Raw genomic sequence first — 12040 nt, 5'->3', positions numbered from 1 at the left:
TTGAAGGTTCTCATGTTAGAATGGCTAGCATGACAGAAGGTCTTAAACAGTTTTTGCTTGATTGTGATATGGCGGCCTTGTCAACTGGACGCCTGTGTTTGTTGACAAACATACAGCCATGCTTAATTGACACTCCCGACGGGGGCTTTTCAGGGCCAACAAAACAAAAAGAATGAAAGAACAGAACAACAACTATTAAGAATCCCAACTGGCCGGAGGCAACCCAGTTGGCTATTTACAAGTGAGGCCGAGAATTTGAACCAGTGGTCAGAGCGGGTCTTGAACATCTCAATGCAAGCGCCCTAACCAGTAGTCCGCCGCGGTACTGCCTTCTTAAACGGCTCTTAGTTTTACTGTTGTCTTTGTTGCCTACAATGAGGTACGTCATGACGCTAAGAGAAACCAAAGGACCCGACCCTCGATCTGTGTTGTTATCACCATTATTATCATCATCGTCGTCACCATTGCGTTTGTTTGTAAAAGAATGACAGATAGAACGACTTTCGTATGAAAAAGTGTTCGCAATTTGTTTCACGGACCAATGTTTGGCCAGATTAAAACAAAGGCTCTCCTTATTCCAGCCAAGGAAACTCCTAATATGGGCAGTAAACAATTCGATTGGCCAATCACATTAGTGCATTCAAATGACGTCAAAGCGAAATGCAGATCCCTTTCCAGAAAGTTCCACGGAGAGATGACTTTGTTTGCATCGCTAAGCCAATGAAAATTCGCGCTCGTTTGTTTTTGTTCGATAAGCCAATTAAATGTTTTGAATTTTTGTTTACGTTCTGTTTTTACGTTTATTTTTCAAGATCATATAAAAGTCGCTCTATTCTGTCACTTGTCAATCACCACAAGCAAGTCAGCTGAGAAAGACCCCGAAAAGGACCTCGAAAGCTCGTCTTATTGAGAAAATTTCTCTTTACTGTTATGACTTTAATTAACTGGTTCAGGTAATTCTGTTCTCACTGATATCAACATTCTTATAATCGATTTTTGTCATCGCTTTTCACTTTGGCAGGATTTATTTGCAACATTAATTTATTTACGGATTAATTGCGACAACAAGGGTCGTTTTCAGCTTTCAAAAAATAGTTTTAAAAGAAATAGGCACCATTACGTAAGTTTCGAGACAGAGCCTGCAAAAGGGACTTTAAAACATAGTTAGCTTAGACTTGTTGGTGATTTTTTTCTTCAAGTTGTGCGCTGTTGCCACATTTCTACATTGGAGATACATAAAAATAGAATTTTGAGGGGAGTTTTTGTCAAAAACGCGACTCGGTAAGAGTTGAGGACATACTTCTTCATTTAGAAGTTGGACTATTTTTAACGAAGACTGATTCAGTCATTCTTAGTTTCGTGTCAGCTGTAACTTTAACACGAAGAAGAGAAAAACTGAAATAAGGTTGTTACTATATAAAGGATTAATATGTGTTTTAGCAAAATCAATATCCGATTGCACTATTTGCGGTAGGTAGTCTATGTTAAATTCAACCTTTGTCTCATAGTTTCTCTGTCATGTACTCCCTGTATCGTGTATTGTAATCTACTTCTTGTATAATCCTCCACACTATTTGCATAGGAAATGGCATGAACGTGAGTGTGTTTTGTTATTTATGGCCACGAATGATCTTTTGAGAGTTCAAAACATCAGGAGCAAGTTTATACGATTTTTTCTATTATAGCGAAGATATCGTTGACGTCACTTATTGTCATTAATGTGCCAACCAGAGCCTCATTGGCTGTCGAAAGAAAAGAGTCTTTTGTTTCTGTGGTTGGCACATTTGAATAGCAAAAGCATTGTTTGTAAACAGATATCATTCCTTTAGTATCACTGAACTAGTGGACTACTGCAAATCCTGCATTTTGATTGGCTACGCTACTAGGGGACAAGTAGTAATAGTCCTCGAGTAGCGAAAAGCGTGACGCTTTCTTTCGTTTCATTCCCAAATAAATATTTCTTCAACTTCGACTAGTTGGGTGATATTAAACCAAGTAGACCCTTCGCCCGGAAGGGACTACGGACTACGGGTCTAATTGTTAAATATACCCTACTTAACAAAATTTATTCAATCGCTGTGTTTCCATAGTAAGTTCTCTATTGCACTCTATAACCTATTTCAACTTCACTACACAGACAAATGCAATCCATTAGGTTAATTTTTGTTTCTTTCGTCCTCGCACCAGAGACAAGCATGAACAACCTAGCAACCCGATTACCTATGACATTACCGTATACGAAAAACCAAAAACCCCCCGTGAGGAACAAAAACTTGAAACGTATTCCCCGAAGCAATGCAGTGCGACGAACCCTCCAGAGTAAATAAAGTGGTACTATGATCAAAAAATCATTTTCTTTTTTTCTTCAGATTTTGAAAGCGTGTTCGCTGAACACCTAACTGTCAAAATTTAGAGTTTCGAGTTTCATCCAGAGGTTGTTTATTTTGACAAGACCTTGGTCACGTGATATTTTGTGGTTTGCGGTTTCCCATGAAAAACCTGATGCTAAAAGTCCCTATTGTCTCAACGTGGACCGCAACAGAGAGCATAGCAAGGGGTCCCCGTTAGTTGCCGGGTGATAGGGGGCTCCTGTCACATGTACAATCCCTCTTGACTTGCACCATTCCTGAAATTCCTCCTATGTGAAAGTCGTTGCTTTATCCGGTACTAGGGTATGTGGATAACCGAAAAGTGCAAAGTCCTCCTCCAGCAAGTCGATGGTAGCTTTAGAAGACGTAGAATACATGCTTAATTGGAATACGCATTCGTGAGTACCAACAAACTGGTATCACCACACGAGTTCCGTAGAAATGACACCCGTTGGACACTGACAGGGAATCGCGAATCTTCTTGAATTCTTCTACTGTGTAAGCTGTGTCCGCAGTGCCATTGCTTTCCTCGCGAACCTTTCCTAAAGGCCAACCCTCTACTACAGTCGTACTACAGTCGCCAACACCCGGTCCTTTGCTGTTTCTTTCGGAAGCACCGTTGGGTCTCCTGGATTAGGCTGCAAACCGATGGTCTTGATTGAAAAAATGCAATCTGTATCCGCCTTGCTTTCCTCTCCATCGAAACAAGAGTCGGGGCCAGCTAGCAAACGACTTAGTGCATCTGCATTTCCATGATCAGAAGTCTTCCTGTACTCTACTGTGTACTCGTACTGACTTAACATCAAAGCCCATCTTGAAAGACGATTAGCAGCTAATTGAGGAGTTGCCTTTGCGGGACCAAACAGCGAGAGCAAAGGTTTGTGATCTGTCACAAGAATAAATTTCCTTCCGTGGAGAAAATGGTGGAACTTTCTCAGTGCAAAAACAATTGATAATGCCTCTTTCTGTATCTGGCTATAGTTTCGAGTCTTTGAAGCGTTGGCAATTGGGCGCTCTGAGCCATCTTCGTAACGATGGAAAAGTAGAGCCCCGATTCCAACATTTGAAGCATTACAGGCCATTCCTATGGATAGGAATGAATCAAAGTGTGTAGGTACAGTGTCGTCACACAACAGAGATTTTACGGTGTCAAATGCTGCTTGCTTCTCTGCACCGCATTCCACTGACCATTTTTCTTAGTCAGCCGGCACAAGGGTTCCAAATGTGTGGACAGATTGGGCAGGAACTTGTTGTAGAACTGGACTGAACCAGGAAATGAGCGCAGACTAGAAACAGTCGTGGGCGCAGGCATCTTCTGCACAGCATCAACCTTGCGACTCTTAGCACCTCCTCGGCTTGACAACAGATGTCCCAGGTACTCGACATAGGGCTGAGCAAATAAGCATTTGTCAAGGCGACAACGGAGTCCCTGGTCACTCAGGCGTTGTAGTAGCCTCTTTAAATTTCTGAGGTGAGGTGCTCTTACGCCGTTGATCCACTGACCAGTATGTCATCCAGGTAAACTGCAACGCCGGGTAGATCGCTTGTATGCTTATCCATAATTTCCTGAAAATATCACGTGGCAGAGGTAATCCCAATGGGTAAACGCATTTGGAGCAGAACACCTTGATGTGTCCTTAACGCAGGTCTCTTCTGTAATTGAGGACCAAGCGCAATCTGGTTGTACGCATCTGCTAAATCAATCTTCGTAAAGCCATATCCTCCTGAAAGCTTGTGCATCAGTTTTTCTGGCTTAGGCCGGTATTTGATGGCGATGCGTTTCTAATTGAGAATGGACAGTCGCAGAATAATAAACACAAACCCGCAGTTTGGCCTTGGCTTGTCCTGGAAGCAAAGGTTTGCGGATGGGTACTATAGGAGTGCCACACTCATCGAATTGGGTTTTTCGCTAAACACCAGGTTTGATTCCTGCTGCTGAATTCTGCTGTCACGCTTTTTCTTTAAACAGGTAACCTCCAGGTGCCCTATCTTGCTATAATAATTGCATGTAGTGCGCTTAAATCGGCATTCCTTTGGACTGTGCCCAGGTTTGCCACACCTTATTCATCTGGCCGGGGAAGACTGGGGCTCAGGCGAGGCAGACTTCCGTTCCTGGTTTGGCTAAATCTTGTTGATGTCTTGCTTTGGGTGTGGTCCATGAGCAGTTTCCTTGGCAACCTTTGCGGCGTCTTCGGTTTTAATCGCTATCTCTATAGCAATTGCGAGAGTGCCGGTTCATCGTCCTTAACTTTAAATAGAGCCTTTAGCACAGCTTCGTTATTGAGAGAACAAATAAACCTAGTTCACAGTCTCGTCCAATGGATCTTGAATCGCTGGAAAATCGCGTGCTACAAGTTCCTACACTATTTGCAGAGGAAATGGTATGAACGTCAGTGTGTTTTGTTATTTATGGCCACGAATGATCTTTTGAGAGTTCAAAACATCAGGAGCAAGTTTATACGATTTTTTCTATTATAGCAAAGGTATCCTTGACGTCACCTATTGTCATTAATGTGCCAACCAGAGCCTCATTGGCTGTCGAAACAAAGAGTCTTTTGTTTCTGTGGTTGGCACATTTGAATAGAAAAAGCAATGTTTGTAAACAGATATCATCCCTTTAGTATCACTGAACTAGTGGACTACTGCAAATCCTGCATTTTGATTGGCTACGCTACTAGAGGACAAGTAGTAATAATCCTCCAGTAGCGAAAAGCGTGACGCTTTCTTTCGTTTCATTCCCAAATAAATATTTCTTCAACTTGCATTCGTTAACTTTATTATTGCCTTTTCTGTCCGATTAGTTGGGTAGGGACTACGGACTACGGGTCTACTTGTTAAATATACCCTAATTAACACAATTTATTCAATCGCTGTGTTTCCATGGTAAGTTCTCTATTGCACTCTATAACCTATTTCAACTTCACTACACAGACAAATGCAATCCATTAGGTTAATTTTTGTTTCTTTCGTCCTCGCACCAGAGACAAGCATGAACAACCTAGCAACCCGATTGCCTGTGACATTACCGTATACGAAAAACCAAAAACCCCCCGTGAGGAACAAAAACTGGAAAAGTATTTCCCGAACCAATGCAGTGCTACGAACCCCCGGGAGTATAAAGTGGTACTATGATCAAAAAACCATTTCTTCTTTTCTTCAGATTTTGAAAGCGTGTTCGCTGAACACCTAACTGGCAAAATTTTGAGCTTTGAGTTTTATCCAAAGGCTGTTTATTTTGAGTGTAAGTTTTGGATTTCACGGTCCGCCATTACTCACGTTCAAAACTGACCGATTGGACCTCATAGGGTTGGATCTAGAGAAAATGACGTCATTTACTCACTATCTTAAAATTTCAGCGTGTAAAGGCAATTTATTATATATGCAAAACACGGGTTTAAACGCCTGAAAGCCCGAAACTCCCGTGCTGCAGATTAATTCAGCCGCGTACACACGCATTGCATTCTTAAACTCTTCGACCCAGCTCTCTCAAGATTTTAAAGTTAGTAATGGCGGACCAATAAATAAGAAAATTCCAGTTAAAATAAATACGTGTCTTTTTACAATCAGAACTTAAAACTTTGTTCAGTTGGTGTTTAGTTAACATAGTTTTGAAATCTTTTTACAATCAGAACTTAAAACTTTGGTAAGTTAGTGTTTAGTTAACATAGTTTTGAAATCCAAAGATAAAAAAGAATTCTCTTTTTGGTCGTAGTACCACTTTAAAGGGGTTTCTTGTTACAAAACAATAACGATACATAAAAAGAAACAGTGACGTGACGAACTAACACTTTAGGACAGCATGATACCCATCATGCCTTACACCAATCGTACCCATACCCTCCTGTTCACGGGCCATACTCGTTACCAGTTGGCATCCTGGGGTTTCGACGTTTCCTTTTGGCTGATGTCTCCGCATTGCTCGACCTTTTGTCTTTCATTTGTGGAGAAGCTTTCTTCGCTCCACCATTTGAATGATCTCCGCTTTTAACTGATGGGATTGGGGTTTCACCTGGCTCCACGTCCTCTGCTGAGACGTATCTTGGACGTAGCTACTCAACAAGCCTCCGCCATTAGTGCGATTAGTCGTTTGCAGTTTCAGGTTTCCTGGCTTTCGAACTTTAGCAAGGAGTTCGGCTTGATGCCGCCATGTTGTTTTTTTTGTCAAGTGGAAGAGACCTTATTCATAAATGGCGTCAATTTATAATTCTTTTGTCCAAGTGCAAATTAGCCTACCAAGCATCGATACCATACAGTGAATTGAAAAGAATTCTTGCTCTAAAATGAGGGTTGGTAGGCTAATTTGCACTCGGACAAAAGAATTTTAAATGTGAACGCCATTTATGAACAAGGTCTAGTGTATCACTTTGATCGCCCAAAAAATATAAATACTTTATTCATTCGAGTTCAAAAATCTAACTAGCACAAAGAAGGTGGATATAGAAAGCTACTTCGTGCTTTTAAACGTGAGGCTGTACAATTTTTAGTGGCAAAAAACCTTGCCGTTAGTTACTTACCGCTAGAGGTCTTCTCCGCGGTTAAAACGTGAACTGCAAACCGCAAACGCGACGGCAAGACCTTGGTCACGTGATATTTTGCGGTTTGTGGTTTCCCATGAAAAACCTGATGCTAAAGGTCCCTATTGTCTCAACGTGGACTGCAACAGAAAGCATAGCAAGGGGTCCCCATTAGTTGCCGGGTGATAGGGGGCTCCTGTCAGATGTACAATTCCTCTTGACTTGCACCATTCCTGAAATTCCTCCTATGTGAAAGTCGTTGCTTTATCCGGTACCAGGGTATGGGGATAACCGAAATGTTCAAAGTCCTCCTCCAGCAAGTCGATGGTAGCTTTGGAAGACGTAGAATACATGGGTAATTGGAATACGCATCCGTGAGTACCAACCAACTGGTATCACCACACGAGTTCCGTAGAAATGACACCCGTTGGACACTGACAGGGAATCGCGAATCTTCTTGAATGCCTAGCCTCTAGTGTGTAAGCTGTGTCCCAAGTGCCATTGCTTTCCTCGCGAACCTTTCCTAAAGGCCAACCCTCTCGAGTATAGCGTACTACAGTCGCCAACACCCGGTCCTTCGCTGTTTCTTTCGGAAGCACCGTTGGGTCTCCTGGATTAGGCTGCAAACCGATGGTCTTGATTGAAAAAATGCAATCTGTATCCGCCTTGCTTTCCTCTCCATCGAAACAAGAGTCGGGGCCAGCTAGCAAACGACTTAGTGCATCTGCATTTCCATGATCAGAAGTCTTCCTGTACTCTACTGTGTACTCGTACTGACTTAACATCAAAGCCCATCTTGAAAGACGATTAGCAGCTAATTGAGGAGTTGCCTTTGCGGGACCAAACAGCGAGAGCAAAGGTTTGTGATCTGTCACAAGAATAAATTTCCTTCCGTGGAGAAAATGGTGGAACTTTCTCAGTGCAAAAACAATTGATAATGCCTCTTTCTGTATCTGGCTATAGTTTCGAGTCTTTGAAGCGTTGGCAATTGGGCGCTCTGAGCCATCTTCGTAACGATGGAAAAGTAGAGCCCCGATTCCAACATTTGAAGCATTACAGGCCATTCCTATGGATAGGATGTAAGTACAGTGTCGTCACACAACGGAGATTTTACGGTGTCGAATGCTGCTTACTCCTCTGCACCGGAAATCCACTGAAAAGTTTACTTAGTCAGCCGGTACAGGGGTTCCAAATGTGTGGACAGATTGGGCAGGAACTTGTTGTAGAACTGGACTGAACCAGGAAATTAGCGCAGACTGGAAACAGTCGTGGGCGCAGGCATCTTCTGCACAGCATCAACCTTGCGACTCTTAGCAAACTCCTCGGCTTGACAACAGATGCCCCAGGTACTCGACATAGGGCTGAGCAAATAAGCATTTGTCAAGGCGACAACGGAGTCCCTTGTCACTCAGGCGTTGTAGTAGCCTCTTTAAATTTCTGAGGTGAGGTGCTCTTACGCCGTTGATCCACTGACCAGTATGTCATCCAGGTAAACTGCAACGCCGGGTAGATCGCTTGTATGCTTATCCATAATTTCCTGAAAATATCACGTGGCAGAGGTAATCCCAAAGGGTAAACGCATTTGGAGCAGAACACCTTGATGTGTCCTTAACGCAGGTCTCTTCTGTAATTGAGGACCAAGCGCAATCTGGTTGTACGCATCTGCTAAATCAATCTTCGTAAAACCATATCCTCCTGAAAGCTTGTGCATCAGTTTTTCTGGCTTAGGTATTTGATGGCGATGCGTTTCCAATTGAGCATGAACAGTCGCAGAATAATAAACACAAACCCGCAGTTTGGCCTTGGCTTGTCCTGGAAGCAAAGGTTTGCGGATGGGTACTATAGGAGTGCCATACTCATCGACTGGGTTTTTCGCCAAACACCAGGTTTGATTCCTGCTGCTGAATGCTGCTGTCACACTTTTTCTTTAAACAGGTAACCTCCAGGTGCCTTATCTTGCTATAATAATTGCATGTAGTGCGCTTATATCGGTATTCCTTTGGACTGTGCCAAGGTTTGCCACACCTTATGCATCTGGCCGGGGAAGACTGGGGCTCAGGCGAGGCAGACTTCCGTTCCTGGTTTGGCTAAATCTTGTTGATGTCTTGCTTTGGGTGTGGTCCATGAGAAGTTTCCTTGTCAACCTTTGCGGCGTCTTCGGTTTCAATCGCTATAGCTCTTGCGAGAGTGCCGGTTCATCATCCTTAACTTTGAATAGTGCCTTTAGCACAGCTTCGTTATTGAGAGAACAAGTAAACCTAGTTCACAGTCTCGTCCAATGGATCTTGAATCGCAGGAAAATCGAAGTTTATTGCGTCATGACGAGTGGGTGCTACAAGTTCCTGGATTTTTTCACCTGGTTTTCTGTCCATGTGACTCAAAAACATGTAACGTTCACGCAAAATAAAACGCTTTGGGTGAAATGAATGAGTTGCTGGTCCCCAGGCCCCTTTGTTTTCCTCTACATTTGCAAAGACTTCTGGGATTGCCAGGGGGCAAACAAATCAGTCGACTCCGCTAGAAATCTAAATCGTTCGAGTTCAAGAAGTAGTCGTGGGTGTGCAGTGTATGGATGCGACAATGACAGTCGATATTCACAGCGACAGATCAAACTAGTAATGTCTTGAGGTTTTTCTCTTCGTGATCCAGCAAAGCTTGTTAGCTTGAGAGACACATCTCCAAAGAACAAACTACAAGGTCACCTAGAACATGCCCACTAAAGTTTGCTCCAATCATTTCGCCGTTGGATACCGCTGAGATACTTGCAAAAAGGCTATTTTGTAGGTGAAAGGTCAAGTCATCCAGACGAGGGCAACAATGTGAAATCGTATGCTTTGGTGCAGGTTAAAGCAAAGCTCGGAAGAGTGTCAACACTGAATAATGTTCATTGTATAGACAGAAAACCAACATAAACTAACCCGCTGCTAACCCGACATAAACTAACCCGCTGCTTTTCTGATCCAGCAAACTCTTCCTGACAAAACAAAAACCACCTCTTCCGAGCGTCAATAGGGTCGATCTACTAACTTTTCTGGAATTAAACCCGCGGTTATATCTGACATCAAACCATCAGCTACTTGTGATAAAGAACATACCTGTAAAGGGTTATTCTGAAAATGTGATAACCATGAAAACGGAAATGAAACACGTACAGTTTTAATTTTGAAACAAAAATCAAAACTGATCGGAAACTATTCCCTTCTTCAAACCGAACTAATGCTGATGGAATGCAATACACAACGGAAAATAAAATTAAGATTGTCGATGTGAAATCATCCTCGATTGAAAGTGGAAAACTTAACTCGGAATTGCGCGAGGACGAAACACTTTGCAGACTTTAATCCGACTCTTCCTCGAGATGGTTTTCACGGCATTGCTCCACTGGTGGCTCGGAATCTGGCTTTAAATGTTGCTTTCGTTTTCCTTTCGTGTCGATGTTTTCTCCAGCCCTCACATTATTGCCTTCGTCTAGGTAACCTTTCATATACAAAATGGGCTTCTCGCCGGTAAGTATCACAACGGTATCGACCGGCAAAATGATTAGGGTAAACTTTACGGTGCTCTTATTGGCCTTGAAGTTTGTTCTTTGAAGCTGTTTCTCCCAAGCTGTCATTTCTTTGTTGGTTCGATAACAGTAAAACCTCACGACAGTACTAGTTTGATCTGTCGCTCTGAATATCGACGGTCATTGTCGCATCCATACACTGCACGGTGATCGCCACCACCTATGACTACTTCTTAATTAAACTCGAACGATTTATACTTCTTGAAATCCTACAAATACCTCTTATTGAACGTTTCTTATCTCCCAATTTTAACTCGAGCTTAAAGCCTACAAATACTTCTTATTAAATGTTTCTAATCGAGTATTTTAACTCGAACAGCGCAATCGACTGGTTTGGTTGGCCCCTGGCGATCCCAGAAGTCTTTGCAAATATAGGGGAAAAACAAAGGGGCCTGGGGACCGGCAACGCCTTCATTGTTTAGCCTACTACAGTTTGAAATTAAAGCAACAGGATGTCTCTTCCGAAATGTTAGTCACTGCAATTGATGTAAAATAAATTTTACCTAAAAAATAAATGCAAATCAGGGGAAAATGCTGAATATAGTGACCGAACTTCTGGAGGGGGCTGGAAACTAGACATTTCAAAGGCCTTTTTCTCAAAACCCAGCCGTACGTCAAAATTATTGTGGGAATTAGTAGACAATATTAAAACGAAACCGTCAACATTTTTTTAGGGGTCTATCAGACAGTTTTTCAGTTATTATCAAAATAGACCAAAATCGACGTTTTTGCCATTTGCGATAAACCTGGGTCTGACAGATTTATTAATATATTTCTACAAATGATTATTTTTTCTCGCTAAGGAAATCCTGAAATTTTAAGGTGGGGTCGTACGGCTAATTTTTGAGAAAAAGGCCTTTGAAATGTCTAGTTTCCAGTCCTCCCTGCAAGACTGATGATAAGTCACCAGATTTAGCATTTTCCCCTGATCTGCAATTTTTTGTTAGGTAAAATAACATTTTACATCAATTGCAGTGACTAACACTTCTGAAGTGACATCCTGTTGGTTAATTCCACAGATTTCGGAATCATTTTTCTTCTCAAAACTGTAGTAATAGACCTTAACAAAGTATACTCTGTGATCTCTTGTGCTACTCTGCATCCTAAATGTGTTGTTCAACAAATTCAAATAAGATATGTAGATAATTAAGAAGACTGGTAACTAGAGAGAATAAGATAAAAATAGTAAGATGAATAGATAGCAGTGAAAACTGACCGTTTAATAAACTTAAGCCAGAGTTTTTCACGGGCAATGAAAAACTCGGGCTTTATTAAATGGTCAGTCTTCACTGCTATCTATTTATCTTACTATTTTTATCATATTCTCTCCAGTTACCAGTCTTCTAAATGTATTGTATTTTGCTGTCTAATTATCTAGCTGCATCAAAATCCAATATTGCCAACAGATCTATTTTTTTATTAATTTTTACCAACTGTCCAAATTTAAAATAAATTGGATACTTTTTGCTGGAACCTTTACTTCAGCATCGAACAAACCGTCCAATTTGAGAAAAATTTGGATACTTTCTATCAACCAATGTCAAGATAAATAAAAAAACCGAGTATTGGCCAATCAGATTGCAGCTATTATC

This window comes from Montipora foliosa, chromosome 9 (genome assembly GCF_036669935.1).
Source record: "Montipora foliosa isolate CH-2021 chromosome 9, ASM3666993v2, whole genome shotgun sequence".
In the NCBI taxonomy this organism is placed as follows: Eukaryota; Metazoa; Cnidaria; class Anthozoa; order Scleractinia; family Acroporidae; genus Montipora; species Montipora foliosa.
Note: the sequence above shows the minus strand (reverse complement) of the source record.